The 19,965-nt window shown below is 34.1% G+C and overlaps 1 pseudogene; it reads right to left on the bottom strand.

Moving 5' to 3' along the window:
• Positions 1–13,002: 13,002 nt before the first annotated feature.
• Positions 13,003–18,827, bottom strand: LOC107650160 (P2Y purinoceptor 8-like; annotated as a pseudogene).
• Positions 18,828–19,965: the final 1,138 nt, after the last annotated feature.

Here is a 19,965-nt window from a genome sequence, read left to right as displayed (position 1 = left end):
ATTATCTAAGAACTTTTAATGATAAGTAACATCATCTACACATTCTTTCAAAATCCTGGAACAAAGTTTGTATGGATTTGGGGAAACAAATGGATCAACGCCAGTCAGGTCTTCTATTACTACATAGCTGGTGTATCTATGTTGTTGCAGATTTCTGGATGGCAAAACAGTTATAATATAAAGATCACTCCTATTGCATTATTATATACAAATGGTCACACCCACAGCTTGTACCTAATTGTAGTAAATAACAATAATCACACAGTGCCTCCATTAACTCTACCATACTAAGCCATCTTTCTCTTTTCAAATTCAAAGTATATGGAAAGAAAAATATAAAGGTTATCATCATTAAGTATCTCTGCTTAAAGAAAAAGTAAGAGGAGAGACTGTGAAGCAGCTATATGAGAATTTATTGTGAATGGGAGTTGGAGATTTAATTCCTTACAAAGGAAATAAAGATATGTTCTAGATAGTAACTCCTCACCTAAACTGCTTATAAGTACCAGGCGCATGTTTTATAGCACTAAGAGAAATGTATTTGAATTCATTCATTATCTTCTGATTATCTGTACATTCTGGGAACTGTGTCCTATCATCCAGATGCCTCAGAATAGTAGTCTCTTTTCTGGAGTAATTTTCTTGTAATGGGAAAAACAGGAGCCGATACTAGTGATTTATTTTAACTAATTTTTACTCATACAAAAGTTACCTTCTTAATAGAGCTAATAAAAGATGACTAATTATAAAGAGTAATAATTCACTAATTGGGAAAAATTGATGAGCTTCATTAGGATTTTGATTGTCTTATTTAATTGTGTTTTCTCTGTGCTTGGTATGGTAACTTTACACAATGTAGTCAAATTGCTGAATGAATTAAAAAGTCATTTGAATTTGAAGAAATAATTATAATATATTTATTAATTTTTTATTATTTGAGGTAGAGACAGTTAACCTAAAACTAGGTTAACAACATATTGGCAAGAATGACTTCAGAATCTAATATTAGTACATATATAATAATGAGTGGTAATTAGTATATTAATATGACATTTCATTTCTTATTGTACCTATCAAAATATGAGTACTTCTCTACTTTTCTCACTTTCTACCTCCAAACGGTTTCCCTTTATAACAGAATTTTTAAGAGAAAGAAAAGAGGGAAAATGCAGCAAAACCAATTAACACATTAAAAAAAGCCCAACATTACATGCAATGTTCCACACCCATGGTATCGACCTCTACAAATGACTTAAAGGATGTGTCTTCTAAGTTCCCTTAGGATCAAGCTTCGTTTACAACATTTATTTTAGATTGATTTTTGAATGTTGTTCCTTCCATGTACATTGTTACAGTGATTGTGTGTATTAAATTACTAATTCTTTACTTCACTTTGCATCAGTATTCTTTTCATGATTATCTGGATTCATCTTTGTTGTTTCTGGTGGCACAGGGATATTCCTTAAGATTTGTATAACACATTTTTTAGATATTCCCCAACTGAGGTGTACTTTGGTTCTAGTTCTCTAATACCTCAAAAAGTAGTGTGATGAATATTTTGAAGTATATAGAAGCTTTTTTTTTTTTCAGTGACTTCCTTGACATATATGCCTAGTATCAGAATCTAGGGATCAAAGATTATGGGTATTTTCATCATTTTTATGCATATTACTATTTACTTTCCAGAATCAATGTACCAGTTCATAACTTCAGGCTTTGGTGTGCCTGTCACTGTTCCCACAGCTTCCCACACTGACTATTCCTAAATTGTATCATCTTTGATAGTTTCCTAGCTATGAATTAAAACCTCATGCTTATTCTAATGTAAATTTATCTTATTATGAGTGATTTAGAGGATACAAACATATTGTTAATAATTTGCAATTCTTTTGAGAAGTTATTTATTAAGGAATGGCTTTTAATTTTTTTCTTGGCTATAAAAGCTACATTTGGACATATATATTTTCCCCTACCCAACCACTTCCCTATTATTCTATATGTATTCTGATTAATATATATATATAAATATAGATAGATAGATAGATAGATAGATAGATATAGTATGTTTAAGAGTTTATGAAAATAATTTGGATGTTTTCCTTATAATCATTTTATATAATTTATCTGAACAAATTCCATTTTATCAATCACATTATGTTTACCTTTCTTCTGACTTGTTTCTACATCATTAATCACTAGATAATTTAGTGAATAGAGTACTGAAGTTGGAGTCAGGAAGAAAAGAGTTCAAATCTAACCTCTGACATTTGATCAACAGCTGTTGCCCAAGGCAAGTCATTTAACTTCTCTCAGTGTCAGGGTCATAATTTGATCACTGGGAATAATAACAGCATCCACATCATAGATTTGCCAATGAGGACTGACTGAAACAAATGTAACACAAAAAATTTGCCCAAATTAAAAAGATTTTTCTCTGTGCTAAAACACTCTGAATTTTGTAGGGGGAAAAAGTATATCAAAATCCCATTGCCATTTAATATAGAATTTTTGAAGGAAAATCTCATGTAGTGCTATAAAAGGCATGCCAGTTCATCATGGTAAATTTGAAAACATATTACTAATACTCATTAGAGCCTAGACAAATATTATTGAACTTGAATAACAAAGGAACCATGTTCTATTATCAAAGGTCTATTACATAATATTTTACTAACAGAAAGGAATCATAGAGAAATGAAAGCATTTTGTGCAGCTTATACCAATTAAAGGACTACATAAAGGAACTGAATTAATTGGTTGACTATGGTGATTTGTATGGAACAGGGCTGTAAACCTTAAAATTTCTTAGACTTATAAATGTTGGAAATTTCACCATTGGGAAATTTCATACTTGAAAAATTTCCTATTGAGAGTGGGAACTCTATTGGAATGTGAACCCCATTGGCATGGGAGGTTCCTCCTCCTCCCTTCTTAAGATTACTTTAGGACAGAAACCTTTTGCTGAACAATGGAAAGGGCTTTGACCTATGCTTAAGCATAGAACAGGAATTTCTTTGAGTCATGATTGATTTTAGAATTGATACAATGGAGATACTTGGAATGACAGAACCAGGTCTTGGAAATTGCAATCTCCACCCTACTCAGTCCTAACAGGATTTAGGAAGGGCTGCAGCATAGATCAAAATTTAATTATTCCAATCTCTACCCTACTCAGGGTAACAGGATTTAGGAAGGGCTGTAGCAAAAGATCAAGATTTAATTATTTGAGAATATGACCTTCAACAGACATGTGCAAAGCCACAGACCTCTGGGCGGTCCTGGGTTAAGCTAGAGCCACCATTGGCACAGGGAAAATGATGGACAGTGATTGGTAGATGTGAGAACTGAGGGGAGGGAACTTGGATGGTTTCCTTAAAGATAGAGGGGTCTGAGGATGGTGGGGGTTGGGTTGGAGAGTTTTTTGGCTTTGAGAGGTTGTGCTGCTCTGAAGGAAGCTGGAGGTGGAGGCCGCTGAGACTGTTTCTCCATTTTGGTCACGTGAGTAATAGGGACTGATCTCCTTTCTTTGCCTCAGCTATCTAAGGGCTTGGGCCTTTTGGCCCAGCCGAAACAGAAGGGGTATTTAAGCCCTATTCCCTTCTCTCCCCTTTCTCTCTCCCTCTCTCTCTATATCTCTAATTCCTTTCTTCCTCCTGTTTGTAATTAAACTCTATAAAAGGTTGATGGCTGACTTGAGTTTTCATTTAGGAATTACATAGCTGAATTCCTTGGTGACCTTAAATTAATATATATCAGTCTTTTAAAGTGATTTCCTTGTCACAGGGCACTACTTTTTCTTTGTAAATATGAGGCTTTTTTTCTTATTGAGAGTAATTTAGTATATCTTGGCTCCAGCTATCAAAAAGTTAGTATCAAAAAGTCACTTCTCAAAGAAGGAAAGAAAATGCCATTCAACATTTAAGATACGCTTTTTGGAAAGGTAATATTTAAAAGAAGAGAATTTTTAGGGAATGGAAACATGCAATAAATTACATTACATTCATTAGAATTTCAATAATTTTACTTGATAACCTTAGACAAAGACTTTTCTTTGTTATTCATATTTCCAGCATCCTCCTTTTCCTCATACCAAGAGCAGATAACATCACATCTACGTTTTCTGAGAAAATACTCTGAGCTTCCTCAATTCCCTCCTATTAAGCCTTCATATTTTTCAAAGTTTTCCCACATTCTGTCATACTTCCCTCTTCTCGGTTCTGTAATAAAGTAAATACATTCATCTGTGCTTCAACTCCATTTTTTATCACAATCCTTTTATTTCCATTTGTATATTCTGATGTGTGTGGAAAAAAAAGTTAGTTTTACCTTAAAATATAACCTATTCCCTCAAGTTGCCAGTCTCTCTCTCATTTTTTTATTATTCTTTTACCACTAAAATTTTATAAAGAGTATGGTGGTCAACACCTAATTCCACTCTTTATTTACTACCCATTCTCCCCTCATTCCCTTTCAATTTGGCTTCCATTTGCACTACTCAACTAAATCTGCTCTTTCAAGTCTTACCAATGATCTCTTAATCATTGAATCTAGTAGTGTTTTCTCAGTTTTCAAGATTACTTCTCTATAATTTTCCATTGTTATTTACATTTCTTTTTAAATTATTCTCTGAAACACTTCTGAAATACCAAAATCTTCTTCTTAATTGTTTAGAATCTCTTTGCCTATCTCATTTATTGACTCTTCCCCCTTCCCTCATGCAACTAGTTAATATTCATTTTCCAAAGTTCAGTAGTCCTCAGTCTCTCTTTTCCCTTTAGAGTTCACTAATCTCACCCACTCTTGTGGATTTAGCTATAGCTTATTCTATTCAAATATTTATCTTTAGTTCCAATAGCTTTCTCATACAGCAGATCTAAATTTCTAGTTGCTCACTAGGCACCTCTATCTGGATATCCTATTGTACTATCAAACACTACATATTCCAAATAAAACTATTTTCACCAAAATTCTCTCCTTTTTGACTTCCATGTCTGTCAATGTCTTCATTAATCACCAATCACTCATTTGATATCTTTGTTACATTTGATTCTTCCTTTTCCCTCACTTCTTACATCCAATCAATGACCAAGTATAATTTATACAATACCTCTTGCATCCACATCCTCCTTTCTATTCTGTTCTCCATGTCCTAATAAAAAAAAGAGGCTTCAAGGTACAATGGAAATTGCATTGCATTTGAAGTCTATGCACTTGAGTTTGAATCCCAACCATGTTTCTTAATACCTTTGTGACAATGGTCAAGTCACTCACCCTCTCTGGGCCTCAGTTTCCTCACTGGTTAAATGGGAAGGTTGAATTTCATGATTGTTAAATGTATAAATTCATATATATATATATATATATATATATATATAATATGATCCTTCCTTTTATATCATCTACATTCCTCCCATGTGCACAATTTGGCTTATTTAAATCAACTTAAGCACCTACTAGATACTATACCCTGTACTAAGTGAACAAATACAACAAATAAACATTCCTTGCCATCAAAGAGTTTCGAGGTCTTATCTGCTCACAACCCTTTAAGGATCTACCATTGCCTTCTGAATAAAGTCCAAACTCAGAAGAATGACATTCAAGGCCATGTATAATCTGACAGGACATTATCTTTTTTGGCTCAGCTCACAGTACCCTCTACCACATAGTCTACATTATAAACAACCACTATTTCTTTCCCATGATGTAGCCTTTACTTAGATGATTCCATACCTGTAGAGTGAATAGCTTTCCTCCTCATCTCTCCTTGCCAAAATTCTACATATTTTTTTAACACAACTCAAATGGTACCTCTTTCAGGAAACTTGATCTAATAACTCCAGCTGGAAAATGATCTTGTTCCCCTAGTTCTTACAAAGAACTTTTGTTTATTCTTTTGTTTTGTACTCATTCTGTTTAATTTTTCATTTTATTTAATGATATATATACCATCCTTCTCTGTTTCTACCTACTCCAAAACAGAGGGTTCCATGAGATATAGGAATATTTTTATTTATTTTTAAAATTTTATATCTCCTCCAGTATTCACTGCAATGTTCTTTACATAGAAGGGCATTGTGGAACTGCAGGAAGCAGTGGAAACAAGTAGGGCATAATTCTGTCACCTACTACAGTGTGGTTGTAATATTTAGCTGGCATGTTAATAAAGATCACTTTTCAGTGCTAGTGGATGGCCATGATCCTTTTATTTTGGGGCAGAATAAATTGTAGCATAAAAGAAAAACTGCCCTAAGTAAGCCTCTTGGCTTCTTAGAGGGGTGTAGTTCTAGCTATGTGGATGTCTTGGAGAATTGTCCCTTACATTGTTATTTTATGTCCTCTATTGAAGTCTTGACTCACAGGAAGGTATGTACAATTATACTGGGTCTGTATTCCCTCCTCTAGGGGACTTGTATGTTATGAATGTACTTAGTATTAGCCCAAGTGGAAGGCAAACATGTTCTAATGATATGCACATCATGGCAAGAGAACATAAGAAAGGCCCCCAGTGAGAGGACACATCTGCTGACCCATAATGCATTAAAACATCACTCATCATTTACTCTATAGATCAGATTAATTTATCAGATTATCTAGCTGAAAGCAATATTGCGAAAGAATGGAGCATATGACAGATAAGTTCTGACAGAATAAAAGATTTAGGAAAGGGTTAGAGCATATGGAATAGCCATCTAAATCAGACCCAAGTAGGGAACTAAAATAGGAGTGGTTAGGCTTTTGGGGTAGGGTAGGAAATACGTAGAGAGCACAAAAAGGAGGCATATTGAAAGGGGATAGAATGAAAATAAAGTTTGATTTCTCATATTCTACAATCTTTCTGAAAGTCAACCCTGTTTCCTGCCATACCCAAAGTTCTAGGTCTATCAATACTTGTTCCATTCAACCTATAGTAAGATAACTCATAGCACCACCAGAATGTTATATATTGATGATGATGATCTATATATATCATCATCATCATCATCATCATCTCTCTCTCTCTCTCTCTCTCTCTCTCTCTCTCTCTCTCTCTCTCTCTCTCTCAGAGAGAGAGAGGGAGAGAGTTAATTTCAATAGTAGTCCTTAAATTAACGCACAGAATTCATGGGAGACAAATATCAGTACAAATATAAGGAAGAGCTTTGCATTACTTAAAGTTGCCTGAAATGGAAAAAAAAATCTTACTCAGAAAGTAGTGTCCACTTAATCATTGGAAATGTATAAACAAAGGCTTAATGTCCTTTTGTTAGGGATTTTGTAGAAAAGGTTCATAAGTTACATCAAGTCTAGATTAGATAAAGTTCCTACTGAATGGTAGAGCCTACAATTCTAAAATATTAAAGCCAGAATTGCAAACTTTTAATTTGAATACCATTTTCTTATCTGCCTATATATACAAATATAAATTCTCTATTCATGTATCTACCTTTATGCATCTGATTTAGGGATATTTCTTTGAGAAAAACCTAAAGAAATAGACAGATTCTTTTAAATTAGTGAAACTGAATAGAATATAAACAGTTAAAAACCTTACCAAAGCACAGTTACACTGCATAAGCATATTTCGTTAGCAAGATAAATGTCTAGCATATATAAAACACCATGTGAAGTGATTGCTTAACACACTCTTTTTGGAGTGTGTAAAATCAGAGTAGCTTATCAGTTATTACTACTCACTTCTGCATTTTCCTTAGCCTACATTCATGAATATCTTGTATGCAAGGCAAATGTTTAGACAACTTTTTTAGCTGACTTCAGTTTCTTTAAGATTTATGCATCTGTGAGATATCCAAGTAAGATGTGAAAAGATATGACTAAATATGGAAAAAATCAATTTGGTTCTGGGTAATTATTGAGAACTTATTTTGCTCTAGCTACCATATTGTTTACAAAGCCAGGCATCTGGTAGCTCATGTAGAGATATCCTTTAATTTATATTTGAATGATCTAATTCAAGTCTAGATTCATCGTAAATCATATGACAGAGCAAACTGAGATTTTCCAGGCAACTGAAGTTGAGGTAAGACTTTAGCATCCAATAAGAAATTAACAAAACTCTTTTCTATGAATGATCTTGAATAAAATAAGTTCTGGGTTCTTTTGATCATCTATTTCACTTCAGCTAGAATGATCATTTGTGAACGTGAGTTGACTTTATCAGAACATTTAACATTTCCATTTATTGCATCTGAAATCCTTCCTAACAATGAAAAGCAGAGTACTGATTTTTTGTGATGTTAAGTATCGGTAAACTCTGATTTGAAACAGTTCAACATCCTGATTTTCGAAGTGGAAAAGTGTGCATGTGAAATTGGCTTTAAATTTCCTGATTACAAAATTAAATATTTTCTGATGATGATGATTCAAGGAATTATAATGGTGGAAGTTACAGTAGTAGACTACTTCTCTCCACAGGTTTCTCTGAATAAACCTGAGAGATGGTAGAGGTGAGATTTCTTGGACTATTTCTCTCAAGCCCCTACAGACGGGGAATAAATCATTTTTCTCTCCACTTATTATCCAAGTTATATCAATTAGCCACCCAGAGTTAATTAACTTCTTAAAATGAGTACCTATTAAGCTAGTAAAGCAAGAATAGTTGGTACAAAAGCATTTCTTCAAAAGTTTGGGACACACAATACATACAGATTCTAAAGGAAACTAGAATCAAGCTTATAAAGTACCATGTGCATGTGGTGAGGTAGTAAGTCACTACAATATTTGGATGAAAAAGCCCTATTCTCCCTTTTTGAAGTCTGCAAGAAATTCCTCTGTGTCTTATATAGATTAGGTACCTGCTGAGCCATAAAATCTACAAAGTCCTGAAGATGCACTTCTACCTGCATATCTACTTTTTCCTTTCTCAGCTCTGGATATACTTTTTATTTCTTATTCAGGCTTTCTTACTCAAGAAAGGAGGGGTGACAAGGGGGCAATCATACCACTACCTCTGAGCTAACTCTCCCCTAATCCCCTTGTTGCCTTCTTGTATATATGCAAGATTTTTATTTTCTCAAAACACTCCTGAAGCACGACTAGAACACTCTTCACATGCACCTATGACCACAAGTGTGTCTTATTCTTTTAGTAAATCCTAAGACATTTTGAAATCTGACTTAACCCAACTTTTCAAATCATTTTAATGTTTCCCAACATGATTAGCCTTTTTGAACCCACAGCTAGCTTACTGCTTTGATTGATGAAAGTTATATAGGAAATATTAAAACCTAGAATATACAATTGAATAACTGATAGGATTGATTGTGAAACTCCATAAAATAGCAATTGTTAACTAATCAGTATAAAGACTTAGAGCATATTATTAGTTACACTTATTGGGATTGGTGTATGGAACATATTTCTTTTAGCATTATTTGCAATAAGGAAAAACTAGAAACTTTTAGAGGACATACAAGGGTAAAAGCAAGAATGCTACTTTTCCAAAGTATTATTTAACAAAGTTTGAGAAATTTAAGTTGTAGAATCAACAAGGAAAAAGGGAGAAAAGTTATGACTTCTGTCTTGGACCAGGCCTATCTCAAGGAGCTGAAAGACTCAGGTTTGGGACTGGAATGTAAAAAATGCCACAAAATAACTTTATTATGATAAAAATATATATTTTAATAAAATCACTTGCTATTACTCTCTCCTTCCATATTCATAAGTACATCAAGGCTACATCAGAAAGGCATCACACAGAGATGAATTCTGCTAACTCTGTAGTACCAACTTCACTTAAGCTGGGCTTTGTATGCTGCTAGACTTGTGGATAAAACAAATAATGGTAGTGACCTCTTTCCTTCCTGAAAGAAAAACTACCACAGGTTTAAAAAACAAAAAGCAATGTTCTTACTCCTATATAATTTTGGATGGAAATTATCATGTTGTAATTATTCCTTCTGAATTTGCAACTGGAAATTTCTTATAATTAAAAGAATACTAGTTTTTTCACAATTGTTTTGTTAAACAATATTTTATTGGTGAAATATGGAGAAGACTGACCTGACCCTACATGGAGTGAGTTAGTGAGCATTTTTTGCTCCTTTATGTAAGTGTTTTTTCACCATTTTTTAGTCATGGATACCTTTGGCAGCTTGGTGATGTCTTACAGATCTGTTCCCAGGATATTTTTCAATGTGTCAAATACATAGGAAAACAAATGAAACCAATTACACTGAAATTAAAAAAAAGGTTTTCTTTCTGAAGTATAATGTCTTCTACATTGCATCTTTGCCTTGGGTTTGGGAGTTCCTTTAAAAATAAATTTAGGCAAGTTCACAAACTCTTTATATATGTTTTGAGGTGAAATTTTAAAGTCTAATGTTCATCTTGGATTTCCCAGTCACCACATCACAAAGAAAGATAGATGAAACCACCAAATATCCTTGCTTTCTGACTCAGCTAGATCAGGTTGTTGGTTAGACAATACTACAGACTCTACAATCATATTCAAAGCCATGATATTCAGATAACAAAAGTAGGTTAATTATGTAGGGAGAAATGGAGAGGGAAGGGAAGGAGGGGAGAGAGAGAGAGAGAGAGAGAGAGAGAGAGAGAGAGAGAGAGAGAGAGAGAGAGAGAGAGAGAGAGAGAGAGAGAGAGAGAGAAAGAGAGAGAGAGAGAGAGAGTACATGAAGGTGGTGGAAAGAAATCACTTATGAATTGGGCAATTCAAGGTCAACTTCTGCTTTTACTATTAACTTTGTGACATTGGAAAAATTACATCCTCTCATTTTTCACATTTCTAAAATTAAGTCATAGTATGGTTAGATTTAAACTTGAATAGGGTAGAAGTTATTTAGTCATAAATAAAATAATTTTAGATTCTGATTTGTAAGAAGCCTTATATGTTATTTAATTGATGCCCAAAGTTTAAAAAATTACTCATTTACAAAAAACCTGAGACACAAAACTATTAAGTGACTTGTCCAAGGTCATACCAGTACTAAACAACAGACTCATAACTTGAACCCAGGTTCTCTGACCATTAATTAGAATCTCCTTTTCCTTGTACCACACTATAAAATTAGACAAATCATTTCCTAGAATCCTTTTCAATTCATTAGTTTATGATTGTGCCCATCTCCAAAAATAAATACTTTGTAAAATTTGATGAAAGGATACATTGACATCATTATGCTGAATATATATTTTTAAATTTCATGATATATATTCTTCTTGCATTTCACATTAAACACACAACAAATTGATTTTTGCAAGATTATTTATACATGGCATTTTATGCAGGTCTAAATAAAAGTGCTATTTTCTAATTAGGGATTTCACTGATCTGGTATTTGTAAAGTAATATGTTCCATTTATCTGTAACATATTTTAGCAATTGGTAATTAAGAGAAGTGAAATAACTGGCATGCCATCTATTTGACCTAAGTTATCTTTACTTTTGAAGTGGGATAGAGATAAATATTCTTTTTAATGTTAAGAAGTGGTTTGAAGTAAAATTGGCTTCTTAGCTACTATGGGGACTTTAGCATCATCCAAGGGAAGCAGAATGATTTGGGAAGTGTTTCTGAAAAGAAAAGAATTGTTATTTCTATATTAAAATGAAACATTCAAAATTTATCATCAATTTTTGCCATCCTTTACATTTGTTGGATTTAAAGTAGTTAAATCTTTTTTTTTATTTTTTTAAAGTAAAAAAGCCTTGTTTTAGCCTTTTACATTATACCCAAAGCCACCACATACATTGTATGGAAAGTACTTCTTTTTTTCCTCCTAACATGTTTTCATTTGTTATGTTGAGTATTTTCCAATTATATTTTTAAAATATGGTTGTTGTGACTGTTGTTATTCTTGTTCAGTTGGTGTGACTCTTCATGCTATTTGGAGTTTTCATGGCAAAGATCCTCAGGGGGTTTTCCATGACTATCTCCTATTCATTTGACTTTTCCAGAGTAACACAGCTATTAAGTGTCTGAGGCCAGATTTGAACTTTGAAAGATTAGTCTTCTTTAATGATAACTAGCACTCTGGTCACCATGCCACGTAGCTGCACTAAAATTTTGACTTCAAAATCTATCTTTACCTGCTGTCCTTCATCCACATTTTGAGAAGCTAAACATTGTATCAATTACATATCTGAAGTAATGAAAAACATTTTCATATTAACCATTTAAAAAAAAGAAAACACATATACCGAAAACAAACAAGAAAAATAAAGTAAAAAAAAAAAGTATTATTTGATCCTTACTCTAAGTACATCTTTGAAGGTGAATAGTATTTTTTGTCCTGAATCCACTGGAATTATATTTGATCATTGTTTTGATAAGAGTATCTAAGTTTTTCACAGTTGGTCACTTATAATGTTGTTCTTGCAGTGTACAATGTTCTCCTGGTTCTGCTCACTTCATTTGTACCACTATGGAAAATAGAAGAGTTTATGACCAAATGAGAAAAAGGGAGAATCATGGTATTTTCATATAAAACTTCCTAGGTCTTTCTAAAACTATTCTGCTTGTCATTTTATACCAGAAAGTATTCCATCACAATCAGATACAACAATTTGTTCAGTCATTCTCTAATTTTTGGGCATACCCTCAGTTTCAAATTCTTAGAAATTATAAAAAGAGGTGTTAAAAACATTTTTGTTCAAATAACTTATTTTTCCTTTTCTTCAATTTCTCTGGGATACAGACCTAATAGTGTTATTTATGCATCAAAGTATGCATGGTTTTATTGTCCTTTGGGCATAAATTGTTCTCCAGAACACCTGGACCAGTGGAGAGCTCTCCCAACAGAGCATTAGCATCCCAATTTTTCCATATTTCCACTGGCACTTATTTTCCTTTTCTGTCATATTAGCCAATCTGATGTGGTATTTCAGAGTTCTTTTACTTCATATTCATCTTATCAGTAGTGATTTAGAGAATATTTTCATATGATTATGTACATCTTTGATTCCATCTGAAAACTTCTGTTCATAAATTTGACATTTACAATTGGGGAATAGCTCATTTCCCCCTAAATATCCACTTTATATTTGAAAAATGAAACCTTTATCAGAGAAACTTGTAAAAAATTGTATGATTCTCCTACTTTCCTTTTAATTATTGGCTGCATTAGATTTGTTTATGCAAAACTTTTTTGGGGGGCACATCTCAATTTATTGGTGATTTATATGATAACTAATTTTTATATAAGTTCACAGACTTCAGCTAAAGTATTGCCTATAAAGATGAATGACCACAGTTCTAGTCATAAAACATAGCAGTCTCAGAGAGTTCCTAAGATAATCTTTTCATTTTAAGATGAGGAAACTCGTTTTGAGGACAGGGTTCCCATTCAGACAAATGACTTAAAACAAGGTATATTTTCTGTGACAGTCAATTCTAGACAAACAAGCAGGACTTCCACAGTTGGCTTAACATGAATGTGTATTCAAGCCTGCTCTGAGACTTCTCCAGGGTTATACTGTATACCAGTGTGGTGTATCTGGGACTAGAATCCAGGTTTTTCTCCAAGGATTATACTTCTCTAATCCCAACTTCAGCCCATTTCCTTCAGCTGTTTCATTATGGATAATCAGAAATGTCCTGCTCTCTTATCATTTATCCCTGTCTTCTGGCCACAGAAAAATTCCTGAATTAGGAGAAGGTCTGTGAATTTTCTAAGTGTTCTATATACAAATGAAATCACATGTCAAATCTCTTCCCTTGTCTACCATTTTTTTCTTCTTTTTATGCATCTTAGTTTGTGCTACCATTTTGGTACAGCTCGATCTTGTACTTAATATAATTCTAACTCTAAGGCTTCTGCAAGCAGAGACTGGAAGGATTCTTTGGATCATTTACCTGTTGACTATCATCATTTTTTCCCATTTTCATTGCCCAGTCTAACCACACTTACTTTTAATGAGGTCAGCTTTTTTTTTATTTCTGCATTATTATTTTGCTAAGTGTCACAGTTTGGCAACTGTCAGAAAGAGGAAGACTTGAGTATAGAAAGACAGAGGTCAGGAAACTTAAACCACAAAAAAAGGCCTAGAAGCACATAATGGGGCTGATTTTACCATTGGGTATATGAGTCTGAGAATTGTCAGTTCCATTATTGGAGGCTGATTCAACACAAAATGATGCCCCTGACACCATATTTGTATACTTGGAGATCCTATCCAGCATTCAATTTTCTCTTGTTTTCTCAGAGGTGTTAAATGCAAAATAAGGAACTTTCAAACCAAGTCCTCCCATGGATGCTGAAATGGACCACAGCACACATAATCTGGTCTCATGGGTCATCTTATCAGCTGTTGGTGAACACTTGATTGCTTGTGACTAGAACACAAGATTGCTTGTGTGGTAGCTTGGTCTTTAGGGATGACTGGAGCTGACTAATGCTTTTACCACTCATAAAAATGCCCATTTTCCCATATTCCCTATGCCATAGTGACCTGATTGGTCATTTTTCATCAGGAAACAATCCCAAGTGACAAATGGCAAGAAACAAACTGGCTAACTGAGCACAATGTTTTTATGATTATAGCCTTAGAGCTAGAAGGGATTTCAGAGATCATATAGTCCAACTCCCTCATGCCCAAGACAGGGGTAAGAGGAAAGAGCATATCTGGCTATAAGCATAGTCAAGGGCTATAAGAATCTCTAGTCAATATTAGAGGTAGGAGAGTAGCTGAGTCAGTGAACAGATGCCTGGAAGGAAGAAAAATTCTTCCCTCCCTTTCTGGGTTCAAAAGTATTCAGTCTCTACCTTCTTATTCAGAGAACTAGACTAGATATTTCATACTGCTTTGCTTTTCCTCTTTTTCTTTTCCGGAATCTATCCTTCTAAAGCCCATAGGGTATTCTGTGTCTGATGTAACAAGGCATTCCTTCTTTAGCTCAAATTTTAGCCAGCCCCTCAAGAGTGGAGCCCTACTGCCTCCAGTGTCAAGATAGGCACCCTCAAACCTTTTTCAGACCTGAAAGAGATGAGATTTTAACTTTGATTCCTTCACACTCACCTCCCACGGGCATCAATTTTTTTTTGCCCTTCTGGCTCACATGCCACTGTTAAAGCAAACTTTTCTGTCTTTTCAAACAGGTCCAGCTGCCACCAGCAGACCTTTCTGCCTGTCCACTTGACATTGACCTGGCTGAAAGCATCCTGGCAGAGAATAAACTTTCCATTTTGGCCTCTAATCAATCATTGAAGAGTACATTTTTACCCAGGAACTTCTTTAATTTCTGATGAAACTCTTTGAAGGTAAAGTAGTAAATGAAGGTATCCAAGCTGTTGTTCAGGCAGCTGAAGCAGAGGGTGAGTTTATAGATGTGGTAGTAGCTCCAGTGGAAATACAGGTGGCTCATCATGTGCACTAGGAGCACAAAATTGTTAGGGGCAAGCAGGTGACAAAAAGAAGGATGACACCAGCAATACAGATGGGCCAGTTCTTCTGCCCATTCCCATACTTTCCAGAAGTTCAGATCAGCTTGAGAATTGTGGCAATGTAGCAGGGCACAGTTATGATGAAGAGAATAAAGAAGATAAAAATTAACAGGGTGAAGAGAAAGATGCCCCACATGGCAAAGCTGGGCAGCATATTCCACTTCAGGATGTCAAAGCAAGTGACAGTTCCCAGGGCTTTCTCTTCATATGTCAGGTCTATGATAGCCAAGGGAGACAAGGCAAGTAAGAGAAGAAACCCTATACCCATACAAGCCAGAACCACATATCACTTCCTTTTCCACATGGTGAAGGTCAAGTGGTACACAATGCCCAGGAACCACTCTACACTGATGCAGGTCATGGTCAGTATTGAGGAGTACATTTTGGTATAGAAGACCATTGTCACTAAGTTACAGAGGAATTTCCCAAAGGACCAAATGATAGAAGATCTGAAAGGGGAGGATCACAGCCTGCATGAAGTCAGTGATGCACAGGTTGATCATGAAGATGACTGAAGGTAATTTGGTTTTAGTGTGGCAGCAAAAGATCCAGAGGGAAAAGAAACTCCCAGGGATGCTGATGAGAGCCACCAGTGAGTACACAATGGGGAGGGCCACACCAATGATTGGGTTCCCAAGCCTCATTATTGTTTCATTATCTGGCTGGGATATATTGATATTCATAATTCACAATAATGTAGATCTCTCGACACCAGACAGATATCCTGAGTGGTCAGTTGAATCCTTTTTTGTTTCCCTTGAATTCTGTATTTGGGCATTGAATTTTCTGCTTAGGTCTGGTCTTTTTTTTTTTCATGAATGCTTGGAAATCTTCTATATTATTAGATGATCATACTTTCCCCTAAAAGATAATAGTCAGTTTTCTTGGGTAGTTGGTTCTTGGTTGTAGACCCAGTTCCCTTGACTTCTGGATTATAGTATTCCATGCCTTCTGGTCCTTCAATGTAGATGTTACCAGATCCTATGGAATCCTAATTGCTATTCCATGATATCTGAATTCTTCCTTTCTAGCAGCTTGCAGAATCTTTTCCTTGGCCTGGGAGTTCTTGAGTTTGGTGATGAAATTCCTGGGAGTTGTCAACTGGGGATTCAATACCAAAAGTTATGTGTGGATTCTTTCAACCTCTATTTTACCCTGATATTAAAGGATTTCAGGGCAGTTTTCTTGAATAATTTCCTGTAATATGATGTCTAGGAGGGGTTTTTTGGTTATGATTTTCAGGTAGTTCAATGATTCTTTAATTGTCTCTCCTGGATCTATTCTCCAGGTCAGTTGCTTCCTCAATGAGGTCATCTTCAATTTTTTCATTCTTTTGATTTTGTGTTATGTCTTGATGTCTTGTGAGGTCATTGGATTCTAATTGCCCAATTTTAATTTTTAAAGACTGAATTTTTCCACGAACTTTTGATTCTCCTTTTTCTTTTGGTCCATTCTTCCATTCAAATCATTCTTCTCTTCTTACAATCTTTTTGAGTCATTTTTCAACAGGTCAATTCTGGTTTTAAAAGCCTATGCCTCTGTTTCCAAATGACCTATTTTGCTTTTCAGGCTAGTATTTTCCTTTTGCCATTTTTCTTCAACCAGTCTTATTTGATTTTTAAATTCCCCCTTGAGTTTATCTATAGCGTGCATCTAGTTCTCTGTTTTTTTTTTTAAGGCTTTGCTTGATGTTTCACAGATCTCATCCTCATCCACTGGTTTTATTCTTTGTTCCTTACCACCAAAGAAGCTTTACATTATATCTTTTTACCCCTTCTCTCTTGTTTACTCATTTTATTTACCTTTTTTTTTAATTTTACCCTCTGAACTATAAAGACTTGCCCCTTTGTTGATTTAATTAAACAGAGTGTTTGAATTTTTCTGCCCTGAGGCTGAATCTTCTCTTTTCTCAATCCTTTGCTAGTAAACTGGATTCAACTGGTTGAGTTAACTTGATGAACTGGCCTGCCCAGAGGCAAATTTTTCACTGTAGTCATTGGACTGAAGGTGTCCAGACAGGTGCCTCCACCCCTCTTCCTCCCTGCCAGTTCTTGTTATATAGCCCTGGGTGACATGTGGTGGGTCAGAGACAGACTCTTGTAGCTACAGACTCAGCCCAGGTCTTATATAGATAGCCAGGTCTCACTGTGGTGGGTGGAGGAGAGTGTTCCACCTACTGGCCCCCCAAATTCCTCACTGTCAGCTGTTATCAGAGCCCTGGGCCATGTGTGGTGTGTCAGAGGCTCATGGCTGCCTTCTGTGCACGAGAGTTTGCACAGTCAGTCAAGTAGCTGAGGTCTCAGCACACTGGTTGGTGGAGGATGCCTCTCCCTTTTCCTATCAAAATAGAGAGACTGGGCCTACTTTTCAAGTTGTTTTCAGTAGGAAAATTTCATGACTTCTTGCTGGGTTTGGATTTCTTTTTGCTTTGAAATGAGATATGAATATTGGTTTGGAAGGATTTTCAGAGAGGTTATGACTTTAAGTGCATCTAAGCCACCATCTTGGCTTCACCCCCAAAACATTTTTAATATCACATACAGTTATTGATTTAATTTCTCATGATCCGCCCTCTATTTCATTTGGTCATAAATTCCTTAATTTTCCATATATGTGATAGTTCATTTCAATATGCTTCAGTAATAAACTGATGATCTTACCTTTTATACCTAAATAATGGTATACAGTATAAGATGTTGATCTAGGCCTAGTTTCTGCCAATTTGCTTTGTTTTCCAAGTGTATCTAATCTCTTCCACAGATCAATATCAGATTGTTTTGATAATTACCACTTTGTAATATAGTTTAAAAGCTGGTACTGCTAGGTAGCCTTCCTTTCATTTATTTTTTTGATTGATTCCCTTGATGTTCTTTACCTTTTGTTTTTCCAGGGAAATACTTTTTTCCCTTTCTCAATGAATTCTTCAGTAGTTTGATTGGTTTTACTTAGTTATAAGTAAATTAACTTAGGAAGAATTGTTATTTTTATTAATTTTACTCGGTCTATCCATGAGTACTTAATATTTCTCCAGTTGTTTGAATCTATATTTATTTTAAAAACGAATGCTTTGTAAATGTATTCTTATTGTTCTCAAATTTGTCTTGGAATACAGATTGCCAAGTATGTAAAAATATCTATAGTTATTTTAAAGTGAAATTTCTCTTTGTATTACTTCCTGCTATGTTTGGTTGGTAATTTATAAAAAAGCTATTGATATATTTAGAGTTATTTTACATCTTCCAACTTTAATTAAATTAATTATTTAACTAGCTTTGTAGCAAATTCTCTAGGGTTTTCTAAGAATACCATCATATTATCAACAAAGAATGAAAATTTTGTTTCCACATTGCCTATTTTTAGTCATTCAATTTATTTTCTTGGGTTATGGCTATAGCTAGCATTTTAAATAAAAAAATGAAAAATAGCCATAATAGCTTGTTTCATGTGTTATCTTATTGGGATTGCTCCAAGTTAATACATACATACATACATATATATATATATATATATATATATATATATATATATATAAAATGCTCCTCATTTTAGATAGATACTATTTAACATCTTTAGAAAGGTTCAATTTATTCCTATGCTTTCTAGGGTTTTTCATAGCAATGAGTGTCATCTTAAATGGATTAACCAAAGATTTATCACTTTTATTAGATTTTCATAAAAAAGCTCTTACTTTTATTTATTAGTTCAGTGATTTTTATTTCAATTTTATTAATCAATTTTAAAAAATAAGATTTCTACTTTAGTATTTGTTTGGGGATTTTTAATTTGTTCTTTTTCTAATTTTTTAACTGAATGCTGAATTCATTGATCTATACATTTAGAGATATAAATTCCCTTCTATATAGTGTTTTTCCCTAATTCATAAATTTTGGAATGTTATATCCCTTTTTTGGAATTTTCTTTAATGAAATGATTGTTTCAGTGGTTGGATTTTTGACCTACTCATTTTTGAGGGTTAGATTTCATTTAAATTAATTTTAATCTATGCTTCCATAGCACTTCATTGAATATATTTTTATTGCATTATGGTCTGAAAATGGTAACTTAAATTTTACTGCATTTAATTGTGAGGTTTTTATGCCCTAATATGTGGTCAATTTTTGTGAATGTTTGCTGGACAGCCAAGAAAGAAGTATGCTTCTTTCTATTCCTTTTTAGTTTTCTCCAGAAGTTTTATCATCTCTATTTTTTATAAAAGTCAATCTCTTTAACTTCATTCTCATTTATTTTATGGATAGATTTATCTAGCTCTGGCAAAAGAAAGTTGAGGTCCCCCATTTGTATAGTTTTACTATCTTTTTTTTGGTAATTCATTTATCTTTTCCTTTAAGAATTTAGATGCTATGGTATTTGATGCATATATGTTTAGTATTGATATTACTTCACTATCTATAGTGCCTTTATGCAAGACATAGTTTCTTTGCTTATTTCTTTTTATTAATAATCTTTTTGTTTGTATTACGTCTGATATCATGATGACTACTCCTGCTGTTTTTCTTTACTTCGGCTGATGCAGAATAGATACTACTCCAAGCACTTATTTTAATT

The sequence above is a fragment of the Monodelphis domestica genome, chromosome 5, assembly GCF_027887165.1.
Source record: "Monodelphis domestica isolate mMonDom1 chromosome 5, mMonDom1.pri, whole genome shotgun sequence".
Classification (NCBI taxonomy): Eukaryota; Metazoa; Chordata; class Mammalia; order Didelphimorphia; family Didelphidae; genus Monodelphis; species Monodelphis domestica.
The sequence above is the reverse complement of the archived record's forward strand: the minus strand, read 5'-3'. Positions and strand labels throughout refer to the sequence as shown.